The sequence below is a fragment of the Sphaerulina musiva genome (genome assembly GCF_000320565.1).
Source record: "Sphaerulina musiva SO2202 unplaced genomic scaffold SEPMUscaffold_1, whole genome shotgun sequence".
In the NCBI taxonomy this organism is placed as follows: Eukaryota; Fungi; Ascomycota; class Dothideomycetes; order Mycosphaerellales; family Mycosphaerellaceae; genus Sphaerulina; species Sphaerulina musiva.
The window spans coordinates 5,094,193-5,110,063 of record NW_016017383.1 but is presented as its reverse complement, the minus strand read 5'-3'; positions in this window follow the sequence as shown (position 1 = coordinate 5,110,063).

Sequence of the window (15,871 nt, the reverse complement as noted above, 5' to 3'; positions counted from 1 at the left end):
ATTTTCCTTTTAGGCAACTAGGTATACCGCTCAGTCAAGCAGATTTTCAGTATAGCGACGAGGATATAGGTACCTAGGATCAAGATATCTCGCTTAGCTAAGACTACAATCCTTTCGATTATCCAGATTTGGAGGAGACGGGTCCTAATTCTCTCTAGGAGAGTCGACCAGATATAGAGAGAGAGGATAAAGAAGAGGAGTCGTAGTAGGAGTTTGACGAGGAGATAACAGAATTAGAGGATATAGCAAGGGCAGCGTATACGGTAGCTATAGATCAAGCGAATAATCGGGGTACGTAAGAATTCGTAGCTAGGGGAAGTATCGACAAGATACTAAGTATACTTGTAGAAGAGCCTATTACCGAACGAGACAGACTAGAGACAGAAATTTCAGCTCGCTTTATCCTTGGAGCTACTTGTTTAAGGACCCTATTATTAATAAGGACGGAGCCGGCTTTCCAAGCGGCCTAGCGAAGAATAGAGATACGTAAGGCCTAGAGAGTAAGGCAGCAGCATATAGTAACCGAAAGTCGGTTTAAATACTAGATGCGCGTTCTAGCTAGGCTAGAGAAGGAGATGTTGAAGCATTTACTATAAGCCTAAGATCTGAAGTGATTTGGTTTTTCTAATTTTCGTGGTCGGCAGGTATGGTCGGCAGGTATTATTAGCTATAGAAGGAGATGTCGAAGTACTTACCGTAAACTCCTGAATTAATTTGCTTTTTCCTAATTCTCGTAGTCGGCAGGCATGGTCGGCAGCTATTGTTAGCGAGTTCAGGCAGTACGGTATATACGAGGCTTATTACTGTTCTAGAAGCGCTTACTATGTTTATTCTATATCTAGAAGAGGTTTTACGTAATACCTATCGCAATACCTATTGGGTATACCTATTGGGTTTTTTCCGTTGGGTTGTACCTAGCTTATAAGCTAGGTACCTACCTTATTTGCGGGGTTGGGTATTAACGTTGGGTTGTACCCAACCTATACCTAACCTAACCTATGACGAGGCCTAATAGAGATACTATTCGAAATCTTACAAGAGTTCGAGATTAAGTACCGATTAACTACAATTACGTACGACAATACCTCGAATAATAAGACCCTATACAATACGATATAAGACTACTTGCTTTACTCTTCCTACTTCCTTCTAATATTCTATAGTGTTTTAGCGATTGATACTTGTTAAGAGAGGTACGGTATAACGGCTAGGAGGCTAGCAACGAGCTTAGAGGAAGGTACGGAGAGCAGTCCCGACTCGGAGATAGGAGAGGATAAGGAGGAGGCAATCGCGGAGTATACTTAAGCTAGCCGTCCCGAGCGATTTCCCTACTTTATATATACTGCCTAGCTTCCCTTAAAGGCCTTTTTCGACCGCCTAGGGCTCTGTCCGACTAACGACCTTTCCGAATACTAGGATTACGAGAAAGATCGGTAGATATTATAGAGGAAGAGAAAACAGAGTAAGCAGATTAGCCGCCCTTAAGCTAATAGTATACCTTACCTCCTTCTAAAGGTAAGATTAGTCTCTATAGCCTATCGCCTATTAACCTTCCTATTTCTAAAGTATAGTCGGCTCTCGTAGTCGGCAATTATAGTCGGTACTCGAGATTCCCTTTACTAATTTCGATCCCTAGATCCGGAAACTTTGCGTCTTTATTAACTCGAGCTCTTAAAGGTTCGAGCAGTTTATCGACCTATAGAAAGAGATGCTTTAAAAGAAGGAGCTATTTGTAAAGTACCGTCGGTAGAATAGCGTTTAAGATCGGATCCTAAGGGTCGTTCAAGACGTAAAGACAAGGTAGTCCTTAATAACGTTAATACTCGATCGCTTTAGTAGACTACAAAGAGTTATCGAATCTTATATCGATCGACTCGACCTAAGTAAAGATATAGGTATCGATTCCGAAGAGTAGCAAAGGGTTAAGTACCTTATCGACCTTACGAAACTATTCGTAGCGGCGATAGCAACGATCGGAACAACGAAAGGTCCGACTATCTACCTTATCCTCGTATACTACAACTAGCTTTTCGATATTCTAGAGGAGGCGATAAAGCGACTTAAGAATAAGAGGATACCTTAGAAGAAGGATATATATTAGGTATACGAGGCTGCTTAGGCTAAGCTTAAGAAATATTATCGAGATACCTAGGATCGATTTGGCGATTACTATAGTATTAGTATCCTCCTTACCCTCTGCCTTAAGCGGAAGTTCTAGGTACGCGATAACTTCGGGGATAAAAGCTACTACGAGTATTACGAGGGTAAGCTAAGAATAGAGTAGGAGAAGAGCTATCGTCTATTATCGAGCACTTCTACCTACGAGTTATATAGTAGAAGTAGTCGGTATAAGGGCTAGATCGACTTTACTCTTAGTAGGAGTACAGAGTCTTCTTAAACTTAACGACGTAGTACTCGTAAGGGTAACGAGCTTGCTAACTATCTAGACGCTAATATAGATAAAGGGGATCTATTCGAGGTACTAAAGATATAGTCTTCGCTTAAGCCTAAGTACCCTACTCTCGTACTAATAGCGCGGGATATTCTCTATATTCCTACGGCCGGAGTTAGGTATAAGCGCGATTTCAGTATCGCTCGATACCAAAGTCGTTTTAATCGCTAATACTCCGTATTAACATTCTCTAAACTAATAGTATCCCGTTTCCGCTACCGCGACGATAAGTACAATACTAGAGTTCTTATCGCCTACGAGGCTATAGAGGCTGCTTAAGCGCTTCTTAGTACTCTAACTTTATAGGAGATCCTAAGTAAAGACCGAGAGCAGACAAAAGATCTTATAGAACGGATTAGTAACTTAGATACAATTAGCGATAATAAGGGAGATAGGGTAGAGGAGCTAAGGCGATCGGTACGCCTAAGCTTCAAGCTTACGCAAGAGTGCCTCCGGGATACTATAAGACGATTATAGCGAGCTTGGTTTAAGCTTGTATAAAGTTTACCTGCCGACTATATTTGCCGACTATAGTACTTAAGTTTCAAAATATCACAAGCTATAATCTAGCGTATATATTCTTCTATATTTATTCATTCGATTTGACTACTCTCTTTCTCCTCTTATTTATATCGGGCTTATATATAGTTTCTTTTCTAATATCTAGTTTAAATAACTTGCTCTTAGGGCACTCGGTTTCTAGGCTTTTTCTTTCTGTTTACGAAAAATCAATACCTAATAGGTACGCAATACCTACTAGGTATCGTAATACCTACTAGGTTTGTACCCAACCCGATAGGTTAGGTTTACCTAGCTAAATACCTATACCTATTAGGTATTGCTAATACCTAACCTACCCTATATACCTACTAGGGTAGGTTGTACCTATAATAAGGCCTAAGAAGATCTCCTTCTAGATAAATTTCGCGACCTGCTTCGACGTAATCTGTTTAGCGGTAAGGCCGACGAATACCTACGCCTTAGGCTACCGAGACGTTGCCTCCCGCGCTATTATAATCGATCTACGGGTATTAATATAAACGCCGTCAATATACTACCGTTTACCGATAGCCTTAGAAGCAATCTCGCCTAAAGGAGTATAGATACGAACGCCGTTGTACTAATTATACTCGGCGTACTTCCTCTATATATATACCTAGTAATCGCTATATATACCGTCCTACTAGTAGCGCTATACCAATTTTGCGTACATACCCTCGGTACTATAGTGCCTATACTTATTATAGACCGCCCGGAGGATCTAGTCTCGCGTAGATAGCTTATCGATAACGCGCTATAACGGGAAGTTGCGACGGCCCTAGTAGAAGAGAACCTTGTCTTTAATCTTAAATCTCTATAAGTACTTTAAAAACCGACGGTACTCGGATCGAGATATACAAGATAAGGGACGTAGTCTAAGGAGGACGTAGGCGATAGCCTTCGAAAAGTACAAATAACTCTTAGGTAGACCGTCTAGCTCGTCCGGGAAGATAGAATTAATATAGGCAAGGTCGACGTCTTCCGCTTCTAGTAAGGTTTCGGGAGTCTAGCTAACAATCCGGATCGCGGCTGCCCGAACCGTACTACTAGTAGTACCGGCCGCTCCCGGTAAGGCCCTAGGGGCCTAACCAAATCTACGTAGCGCAAGCGTCGCTATATTAACGTAGAAACTGTCGAAAAACTTATTATCGACTATACGCTCGATATCCTCTAACTCTAGCGGATCCGGAGCGTCCTTGCTCGATAGCGGTCGACGGGATAAGGTATCTAGGGCTATATACTTATAACTAGGGACATACCGAACTTCGAAGGTAAACAGCCGGATCTACGCTACCTACCTACTTATAGCGGTATTCGGGAGATTAGACGCAGCGCGGTTTAGTTAATATACGAGAGTCTAAGTATTAACTTCTAGTATAAAGTATTGACCGAAGAGCTAGAGCCGAAACTTCTAGTATATCTTAAGTACCCCGAGGCACTCGAGTTTGCCGGCGTCGTACCGTTGCTAGCTAGTAGACTATATACTACTCTCGAAACGACTCGGTCGTCGCTTTCTATAGTCGTCCTCTTATATTAGTATATACCTATACCTAGACCTACTAGAATCAACCGCGATAATAATAGTACCTACCCTGTCCGAGTAGTCGATAGGGACTAGAGGCGGAGCCTTAACTAAGGCTACCGCGAGTATATCCTTAGTACGCTAACACTCCGTAGTCTACTCGAATTTAATATCCTTCCGAAGTAGGCAGTAGAGTAGCTTAGCCTTAAGCGCGAACTTAGGTATCTAGATACGGAAGTAGACGACAATACTAATAAACACCCGGACGTCTTTCTAGTACTTCGGGTCTAGCTAGTCGACGATCTTCGCTATACGGGCTATATTAGGATAGCGGCTATCGGCATCTATAATATATCCTATAATACGGATACGCTCTTAGAGGATCTATAGCTTCTTAATAGCGACTATTATACCGGTACGCTTAATATCCGTAAGGACTTAGTCGAGGTCAACGATATACTCGACAATAAACCGCCGTAGACTAGGCTCGAGTTCCTCCCTACTATAATTAGTTTTCGGCCCCTTAATACTAATATCGTCTAGGAAGGGAAGCAACCGGTATAAGATATAATCTATAAGAATATACGTTATAACCCGGACAAATTAACTAACCGAATTCGTAGCGCTCTAGAGCAGAGTAGTCTGCCGGAATAGACTAAGATAAGTCTAGAAAGCCGTAAGATCTCGACTCTCTTTAGCGAGAGGGACCTAATCGTACCTAGAGAAAATGTTAAGAAGGGAAGCAACCTTGTACCCTACAAAGTGCTCGGCGAACTTATCCGTATTAGGTAGTAGGCTAGCGTCGCGAATAGTAACCCGGTTAATCTCTGTTATAGAGTTAATAAGGCGATAGTATTCCTTAGTAGGCAACTAACCGGGGGCTAAGGATTTCTTCGCAACTAGGAAATATAGGTTCCGATAGTAGCCCTTACTATACTCTAACGTCCTAGCTTTATACCGGTCCCGGATAATACCCTCTATCGCCGTAAGCAGAGAGGGGTTAAGACGAAAACCCGGATAACTCTATAGTATATACGGGACCGTACGAATAACTTGTAGTAGTACGATACTAGGAATAACCCGTCCGAGATACGTAAAATTCGCCGCTAAAGCAGCCTTACGATTAAAGAGCATCTCTTCGAGTAGATAACGTTCCTAGGTTATTAAGACTATATCTGTCTCGACTATACGCAATACCTCCGGAGTAAGTCAACTGCCCTATAGGACATCCGAGAACTTCTTAATCAAGTAGCGCTAGTTATATAGTCCGGTCCCTAGCGGTATTATCGCCTCCTATCGAAGAAATAGTTCCTTCTATTTAGTAGCGGTACCGATGTTAGGGGACGTACTCTTCGAGACATCTATAGCGACGTCGATAGGCCGGATCTTCTACGCCTTCCGCTTGTATATAGTGTATACTAGGATATAGTATATAGTACGGGCGCGGCGGGAGTAGGCCTAATTAATATAGGAGTAATATAGTATCGACCGGAACGCCTAATCGTCCTCGTCTAGATCTCCGTCGACGATACGCGTAGTATATATTCCTAACCTTTAACCCCTCTATTTACTATAAGAGGCAATATTAGCCTGAACCTAAATTATAGTAGACCTAGGCTATACCGTACCGGTTAGGCCCCGGAGGCCTAACCAAATATTAGTAAGTACTAAAGACAAACCCGATACGGACGCTATTATAGCTTCGACGCCGCTACTAATTTTCCCCGCCCGCCGAAGGTAACAAACCGTTAGTAACCCGTATCGCTAACGGTACCGGTAAACGTTACCGAATAACCTGCCGGATCGGAGATCGTACCTTTCTAGGACCTATCGTTATAGTTTTTTGCAACTAACCTCGTCTTCCTCGTCTATAGGCGGCCTAGAATAAGAGGTATAGTATACGCCGTATTCGTAACAAACGCTGTTACCGCAACGGTAACGCTATATACCGAGATAGGCAGTCTCTAATAGACGCCGACAATCCTAGTTAACCCGTTCGCCGTAGACATATTAATCTTATCTAGCTAGTACGTTATTAGTAAACCGTACTTCTGAACGATACTCTACCGAAGGATAACTAACTTAGTACCCTTATTAACTAGTCCCTTATAGACCTTGCCTATATTACTCCCGAATATTACTAGGACCTAGATACTAGATACTATAGTATAGTCCTACGTTACTACCGATAGGTCAATATCTTTAGCCCTTTCGTAGAGCTGCTCCGGTCGTCGGAGGCGCGGGCAGGAAACTATAGCCTTATAGTCGCTATACTGCCTAGTAGCCCGGATTATCTAAACGAACATCCGGTTAGGAACCCTTTTATAGAGCTGCCTCGATCGACGGAGGCGCGGGCAGGAAACTATAGCCTTATAGTCGTTATACTGCCTAGTAGCTCGGAATATCTAAACGAACATCTAGTTAGGAACCCGAGCCGGACGACGGATATCCTCCTCCCCTACGCGAACAATCGACGTCTCGGTAACAACAACTTAGGTAGAAGGGCTCGTATCGGTCCCTCGACTTATAATACGCTTAATAGCCTCCTAAGTAGTAGGGTCGTTAGCAAATCTCGCGAACAAACCCTTAGTAAACGGGTTACCTATCCGAAGTGCCTCCCTAACCGTTATCGCCGGTAGAATAGTATTCGTAAGCAGACTGAAGACGAAATCTTTAGAGGACGAAAAGGATAGGATAACGCCCTCTCTAGGCTCGTTGTCCTAAATTAGCTTATCTAGGCGACGTATCGCGGGCTTTTTCTTCGTCTTCGTCGGCGGGTTTACCGGGGCTAGCTCGGTAGCGTAATCCTAGCTCTGTCTAAGTATAGCTTCCTTATCCTCCTAGTCGACTATTTCTACCTTATACCTACTATCGTAGTCGTTATCCGTATCTAGATCCCGAGACCTACTACTAACTATAGGAAGAATCGACCTCTATATCGCCCTCTCTAACTGTTTCGTCGTAGCGGTACCCTATTACCCTTTAGCCTTAGCCTTAACTACCTTTGCTAAGTAGCTCTTCCCTAGGATAGTAGGTATAAGCCTCCTTGCCTCCTTCTACTAAGAGTCCTCTCGCGACAGCTCCTTAGCCGGTCGCGTTATAGCCTAAACGAGGATAGTCTTATCCTCTTTATCTACAATCTCTTCTACCTACGCTCGTTTATCCTTATACTTAGTAGCGTACCGGTCCTATATAGTATAACCTAAGAAGGTATAGGCCTAGACAGCCTATAGAGCAAGGAGCGCCTACGTAGCGACGGCAGGCGGGGTAACTACCGGGGGAACGCTAAGTTAATCCCGAGGACAGAATCTCTTTTTAGCGGTATTAACAGCTATACGAAGATAGGCCGGGAACTTAATCGGGTTACTATAGTTTATCTCCCGTTCTAACTAAGGCAGGATCTAGGATAGGCGTAGGTACTACGAGTCCTATCTATACTTAATCCTTCGTAGGGATAGAGATTAACCGGCTCGGCTAAAGAAGTAGTAATTCCTCTTATTCCGGTATATAAACCCCTACTAGGTAAGATCACTTACAATCGGGCATTTATAGGCGAAGTAAGAGACGTTACTATATTAGAAACAACAATCCTTTAGTAGACTAGTAACCTGTATTATATCGATACGGATACTCGCCGGTTCTACGGATAAATATAGGCTATTAGGATTCGAAGGCCCGGGTATAGGCGGATACTACGTACTATAGGTACCGGTTAGAGCTCTAGCCGAGTTAGTAGGTACGGACGTCGTAGAGTAGTAGGTAGCAGATCTATACCCGAGATTTTAGTTAGGCTCCGGAGGCCCGACCAAATCGGAGCCTAAGGCAACTATACTATAATAAGCCTAAACTACGCTAGGCGGGTTTACTAGGCGCGCGTTACTGCTTCCTCTCCCTTAGAAGGCTTAGTAGAGGTCGAGTCGGAAGGTATCAAACTGCTCGGCAAGGGCGTTAACTTTAGAGTTAAACTTATCGTTCTTCGAGGCTAGAGCCGTAATCGACGGTATACTCTTAAAGGAAGTCGAACTAGCGCCGGCCAAGTTCTCCTACAACTTGCTAAGTCTAGCTATAGTAGTCGGATCCTTCGTATACCGCTAACCGTCTATCTCTTTAAGAAGCCTCTTCCTAGTAGCGAAAACCTTCTTAAAGTTGTTATACGTCTTTAGCAACTTAGGGTATAGACCGAACTCTCTCCGAAGGACTATCTCTACTTTATTAGGCAGGCCCTTTAGAAAGAGCTTAGTACGGTCAAAGTTAGAGAGCTCCGCCGTAGAGTAGCGTCTAATAGCGGCGGTAAATTACTTTAGGAAATGCAGGTTGTTACTAGTCTCGTCGCGTAGGGTATTATACAGTTAGTTAAGGTACTCCTAGGAGGTAACGTTGCTATAGTAGTCCTTCTCGATATAATTAATAGTTACCTTCTCCTTGAATTCTGCCTAGTTGTTACTAGGTAGGTCGAGGCCTTCGATCTTAGAGCGGGTAACTATATCGCATTTAAAAAGAAAATCGTTAATAACCTCCTTTTCGTCCTTGCTTATACGGTACTTGTCCCTTATTATCTCGTAACGACGGAGAGCGTCTGTAATGTTGTTTCCGTTAAACGTAGGGTTACCGTCGGTACTAGGTATAGGCGGCTCCTTCGTAGACCTCTCGCTCCTTTCGGTAATTTTCTCTATTATACTAGTAACGCCGGAGGTTATCGAGGATATAACGTTTTGGTTCGTTACGAGGAGCTCTATAGCCCGGTACTATTCTTCTATACTTATCGGTTTCGGCGTAGTAGGATAAGTAGAGCTGCTCGACGGAGTTAATATAGATATAGATACCGAAGGCCTAGCTACGGCTAGTCCGGATCTAGATGCTATATTAATAGGGCGGTTTCGGATCGAGATATTAAGCTATCGATTATACTCGTCCGAGTCTACGGAGGCGTTCTCGATCGAGTCGGTACGGTAGGGGCTATTAGCAACGGGGTCGGAGTGTTCGGTAGCTAATATCGTTCTCGTCCGTTAGTACGTATATATACGGGTTCGGTACGTTCTCGTTCTTTAGTATATATATATATATATTCGTCTTCAGTCTTGTTTTCTATTTTAATCTCCTTAGCTATAGGCAGTAGTACTTTAATCCTACCCCTTTCGGTTAGGCTCTAGGGGCCTAACCAAATCCTAACCCCTTTCGGTACCTATATTATAGTTAGTACAACTCAAATCCCGAATCCCCTCTTCCGTTCTACGATATTAGTCGGCCGCTCGCTCTTATAGCCTATACCTCGCCGTCGGCCTTCCCGTAACGTCTATTATCTCTAAGGCTAAAGACCCCCTTTCTCTAACGTTACGTTAATTACTTTCCCTGCCTTATATTCGTAACCGTATTATATCGTAGCTTGCCCTATACCTGATTAGGAACTATACCTTTCCTTATACCGAATTAGGAACTACGCCCTACTATATCGTATCGTACCTTAACCTTATACCGTATTACCTAGTATAGGAACTACGCTCTAGGAACTACGCCTAATCAATCTCGAACTTTATCGTTTAATACTATACCTTCTCGTACTACGTTGTAATAGTCTCCTTTTTAGGGTCAAACGCGTTCCCTATCTCCTATCCTATCCCCTATACCTATCCCTTTTTGCCCTTCTCTTCTAACCTACAACTATTCCTACTCTTGCATTTTGTATATAACTGCCCTACCTTCGGCTCTATTTATTACTATAAAGCCCTCTCTCCTACTACCGTCCCCGGGTAGACGATCGGATAGGCTCGGCTTACGGTAGGTCGCGGCGTAGCTCCGCGGTAAAAGGGGTAGGATAGGTAGAGGTCCGGAAGGACGCGGAGATGCCCGTAAGTAGTAGGAAAGGTAATATTAGAAGACAAAGCGTACTATAGGGTAACGATATCAATTATAGTAGAGTAGGTATCCGTACGTCTACGCCCTGATTATATCCGTCCTCTCCTCCGTCCTAAAAAGAAGAAAACTACCCTATATAGCTACCCGCCGGGAGTAGTACGGCCCTCCCGGGCCGTCCGGCTCTCGGCTCTACCCCGACGCCCTACGTAAAAGAAACACGCCTAGCCGCTCAATAGTAGGTACCTTTAATCTTAGGTTCTTAGTAGATAGTAGTACTAGGTCTCCTACCTTAAACCCTATTATAGTATACTTTGCGTTAAAGTACTTCGCCTACGCTTCGCTAGTACGTTGCTAGCGCTCGCTTAGAGTTTCGTAGTTCCGTTTTAGTCTCTCTATAGCGTCTACTACAGCCGGTACCTCCCTCTCTATAAGCTCGCCCCGAGCGTTACGTATACTTATCGCTAGCTCCGGGTTGAAACTATATAAAGCTTTAAATAGTAACATTTTCAATATAGTGTAATCGCTATTGTTATACGCGAATTCAGCTTACGTTAGTATACTAGCCTAATCGTTCTACTACTCTAAGTAGTAGATACGTAGGTATGTCTCGATTACCTAGTTTATCCGTTCGGTTTAACCGTCGGTTTACGTATAGAACGCTATACTAAGCCTACGTTTTACCTACGCCTTATAGTAGAAGTCTAACTAGAACTAGCTCGTAAATACCGAGCCTCTATCGCTTACGATACCTATAGGTATACCGAACCGTTGTACGATTTTGTTTACTAGGATATCTACTAGATCTACGCTAGTGTATTTCTTTATAGTTAGTACGAAGGTTACTATTTTAGTATACCTATCGACGATTACGAGGATCGTATCGTAGACGCGGTCGCCGCGCTTGCTTAGCGCCGAGCGGCAAGTCTATAATAAAATCCTAGGTCAATTCTTAGAACGGCCTCTCTAGTATTAGCAGCGTAGCTAATTCGCTATATAGGCAGTAGCGTCGCGCTTTCGACTTTTAGTAGGCGTTATAGGTAGCGACGTATTCTACTACCTTAGTAGCTATCTCTAGCTATAAGTACTTTCTCCGGATTAAGGCCGTTGTCTTATCCTTTCCGAAGTGTCCTACTAATAGGTCGTCGTAGTATATACGTATTAGCTACGCTCTAAGGGCGTAGTCCTTAGGCATATACAGCGTATCGCCTACCTACAAGTTGCCTTTCTAGGTAACGTATTCTTCGAATACGCCCTAGTTACTTATCGCCTACTTGTATACTACGCGTATATTAGGTTCTACCTAGACGAGCGTATAGGTATATATTAGAATCAAGTCGGAGACGTTCGTATACGGCTGTTTGTCCTTTAATACAACTTAGGCGACGCGAATAGGCGACGTATAGTACTATTATAGGTTAGCGTCGGTACCTCTCTTAACGCCGTAGTATAAGCGATCGCTAGTAATATAGATACGCGATACCTTCGGACTGTCTACTTCTAGCGTACGTCTATCCTATAACTATAGCTTAGTTTGTAGGGTAGGGAGGAGGTTAGTTACTTTATACGACTCGCGTACGTAATCACTACGTCGCGACGGACCGTCGGCTAGGTTTCGCTTACCTACCTAGTAGGTAATAGTAAAATCGAAAGCCGCTAGGAATATTGCCTAACGGGCCTATCGACCTATAAGCTTCTTTACGCCTATAAAGCCTCTTAAATTAGTATAGTCGACGAGTACCTTAACCGTATACTAGGCGCCTTCGTAGTATAGCCGCTAAGCTTTAAATAATTCGACTACCGCTAATAATTCCGAGTCGTATATCTCGTAATTATATTCTATAGGGATTATCTTATAGGAGTAGAAAGCGATAGGGTACTATTTAGAGCCGAAGAGTTAGCTTAGAATACCTACGATAGTAAACGCCGAGGCGTCGCTTTCGATATATAGCCGTAACGCTAGGTCAAAATGCCTTAATAGGGGTGCTTACTAGAAACGCCGCTTAATCTCTTAAAATGTATACTCCTCGGCTACGCCCTACTAGACCGGTCCTAGCTTCCTACCTTTTATAGCTCCTTTTAATAGTACTGTTAAGGGTACTACGATCCTCGAGTACTCGAAGATAAATCTACGATAAAAATTCGCAAATCCTAGAAAGGACTATACCTCCGTTAAGGTAGTCGGTATTAGCTATACTCCGATTGTGTCTACTCTACGAGGGTCTATCTTTACGCTGCCGGAGGTTACGACGAACCCGAGGTAGTCTACCTCCTTTATAAAGAACTTGTACTTTATACGCTATATATAGAGTACGAATTTGTAGAGCCTCTTAAGCACTTCGCGTACGTCCTTTATATACTACTCGTATATCTTGCTATAGATAAGGATATCGTCGAGGTATACTATATAGGTAATATCTACTAATCCTACTAGAGCTCGGTTAATATATACCTAGAATATTACTAGAGCGTTAGTTAGACCGAAAGGTATAACCTTATACTAGAAGTAGCTATAGCGTATACGAAACGTAGTCTTCTAGCGGTCGCTTTCCTTAATCTTAATATAGTAGTAGGTATCGGCTAAGTCTAGGTACGTAAACTATTCGGCTCCTATAAGCCTGTCTAGCGTTTCGCCTATAAGGGATAGAAGGTACTAGTTTTTTACCGTAATTTCGTTTAGGCCGCGATAGTCTATATATAATTGTAGTAAGCTATCCTTCTTAGGTACGAATAGTACCGGCGCGCCTGCTTTACTTATACTAGTCTTAATCTAGTCGTATTCTAGTACGTTAGTAATATACTTATATAGGTACTTAAGTTCGGCGCTAGACTAGTAGTATAACGGTCGGAACGGTAGAACGGTACCTAGCTATAGGTCGATCGTATACTCTACGCCGTCTACTAGTTTGCTACGTTGTTCGTCTATAGGAAACAAGACGTCGTAGTAGTCCCGATATTCTATCGGCAACTCTATAAGCTCTAACTCTATATCTGTCCTACGTACTATTACTATATATACGTAGGACGAGTTCTTTAGATCCTTAAAGAAATTAGGTACCTCTCGGACCTTAACGTATAAGTACTCGCCGCTATAGCGCTATTCGTCGGTAGTACTATCTACTACTACTTGCTAGGTACGACGCTATAGCCGTCCTAGAATAAGGTTAGGTTCTAGCGTATCGTAGGCATAAAACAAGCCGCCTATCGTACGCTCGTTACCTATAGAGTCTACGAGGGTTATACGGATATAGTACGCCCTATAGTAGTAGCCTAACTAGCCGGTAAACGAACTCGCTAGCGGTAGGAGTATATTCCTATAGATTACGAGATTATATTTCAATACGAAACTGTATAATACTATATTAATATCTATAGCATCGTCGAGTAGTAACTATAGTATAGTAGTAGAGGTACGTCCCTTATACGTTTCGACCTATCCTTCGAGGATACGGGTATAGTATACCTAGATAGGCAAAGGTATATTGCCGTTAAGGTTAGTATCTAGAGATTGCGACTCTCCTCTAATACCTTCTCTTTTTTCGACGCTTGCTCTTTAGGTATAGTAACCCTATAAACCGTATTCGCCTTATCGTAGCTCGCTTAGTTAGGGTATATAGAGTTGGTCGCGATATATCCCTTCTTCTTATAGGAGTAATACTCTAGGTTCTTGTACCCTCGTACCGTCGACGTCGCTACGGTCGATAGAGTACGTCTATCGCGTAGAGCTCTACTCTTACTTCGATCCTATTAATCGTCGTAGCTTCGTAGTACGTTGCTCTCGGTACGCTTGCGTTTGCCCTACGCGCTATAGTTGCGCTAATAGGGCTCGTCCTTAGTATAGACTACTAGCGCGTTGTCTACTTGCTTAAGGTATCTTACTAGGTTTACGAGCTCGACTCGCGTATTAGGGATAGTATATCCCTTAACGATATCCCTATATAGCGACGGCTTTAACTTTGTAAGGAAGTAGCGTATTAGCTACGCTTATATATAGTTAAACTAGGCTTCTAGATAACTAAGCTACGCTATAAAATAATAGACGCTCTAGTCTAGGCCTTAATATACCCTCTTATACTCGATTATTATACCGATCTAATAGTTCGACTAATCGCCGACGGTATTGCGGAGCTATCCCTTAAACTCCTCCTAAGTATAATCCTCGGGGATTACGTTAGAATACTTATCGTACTATATCTTCTATACTTCGCCTACGAGCTATATAATACTATATAGGACCTTGTCTTAGTCGGTTCGATATTCTCGGAGAGCGCTAAGGAAGACGACCTCGAGATATCTAATAAAATTACGATACTCTTTGTTAGTATCTCCTTTAAAGGGCTTAGGCTCCTAAATCTTAGAGCCTCTATATAGAGAGTATAAGGTATACGATAGGTTCGCGGCCTGTCTACGTACGTCGTATAGATCTATTGTCCTAAGGTCTTCTTTAAGCCCGTTAAGAAGGTCGGGCTCGGCGTCGTCGTCGTCTATAGTAACTATAACGGTTAGAGTTAGTACTCGGCCCTAAATTTGCTCCTATAGACGTTAGTTTTCCCTCTCGAGGGCCTAAACTTCTAACTCTATATATAGACGCTAATTTACCTTCTCGAGCTATATATATCTAGTATACGGGTCGGCTACGTAGGCTTCCGGCTAGGTAGGAGCCTCCTCGAAAGGAGTCTCCCCTAGGTTCCCGTCTGCCTAGGTACTTATAGAGCCCGATACTATTTCCTCGGAAGGTTAGGCATCTTCGTCTACTTCGCCGATAACGCGGCCTGCCTACGCTATAGCTACGGTACGGTCGCGTTACTATTGTAGGGCTATAGGACCTCTATAGATTACTACTCTTTAGAAGGATAGAAGAATTAGAAATATAAGAGTAGGGATATATAGTAATATATAGAGCGTCCTTCCTACTACGTAGGAAAAGGAACAAACTAATTCTTGTCCTTCGGAAAGGAGAGAGCGGCGTCGTATAATATACCCCTATACTAAGCATACGTAGGCGCTACGCTACGTAGGCGGTCGTCCGATAGCCGATCGCCTAACGACTCGGATTGTACTACTTCTATAGCCTGCCCTGCTTTAGGCCGGCGTACCTTAGGCTTAAATACCTAACCGCCCTCTAGGGCTATATACCTCTAGGCCTAGCTGTTATATTAGGAAAAGAGGCAATATTAGTTTCTATAGCGTATTGCTTATAGCTATAGCTATTCTAGAGGTCGGCTACTTCTTAGATTAGTAGTAGACATTCCTTTTCTGTCTATAGGTAGGCGATATCTTTCTAAAGGACGTTTAGCTCCTTACGTTCGATAGTAATTTCTAGCTCGGAATCGTCTACGTCTTCTAGCTAGATACTAGTAATAGCTTCTATAGGTACCTTCTAGTCGAGTAGTTTCTATTAAACGTATTCCGCTTCGACTTCTATAGAGGAAGACTATTTATTAGAGGCCTATTCTAGTATAGAGAGGTTCTCTAGCGAGTTGCTAGAATTCTATCTAGTAGAACGT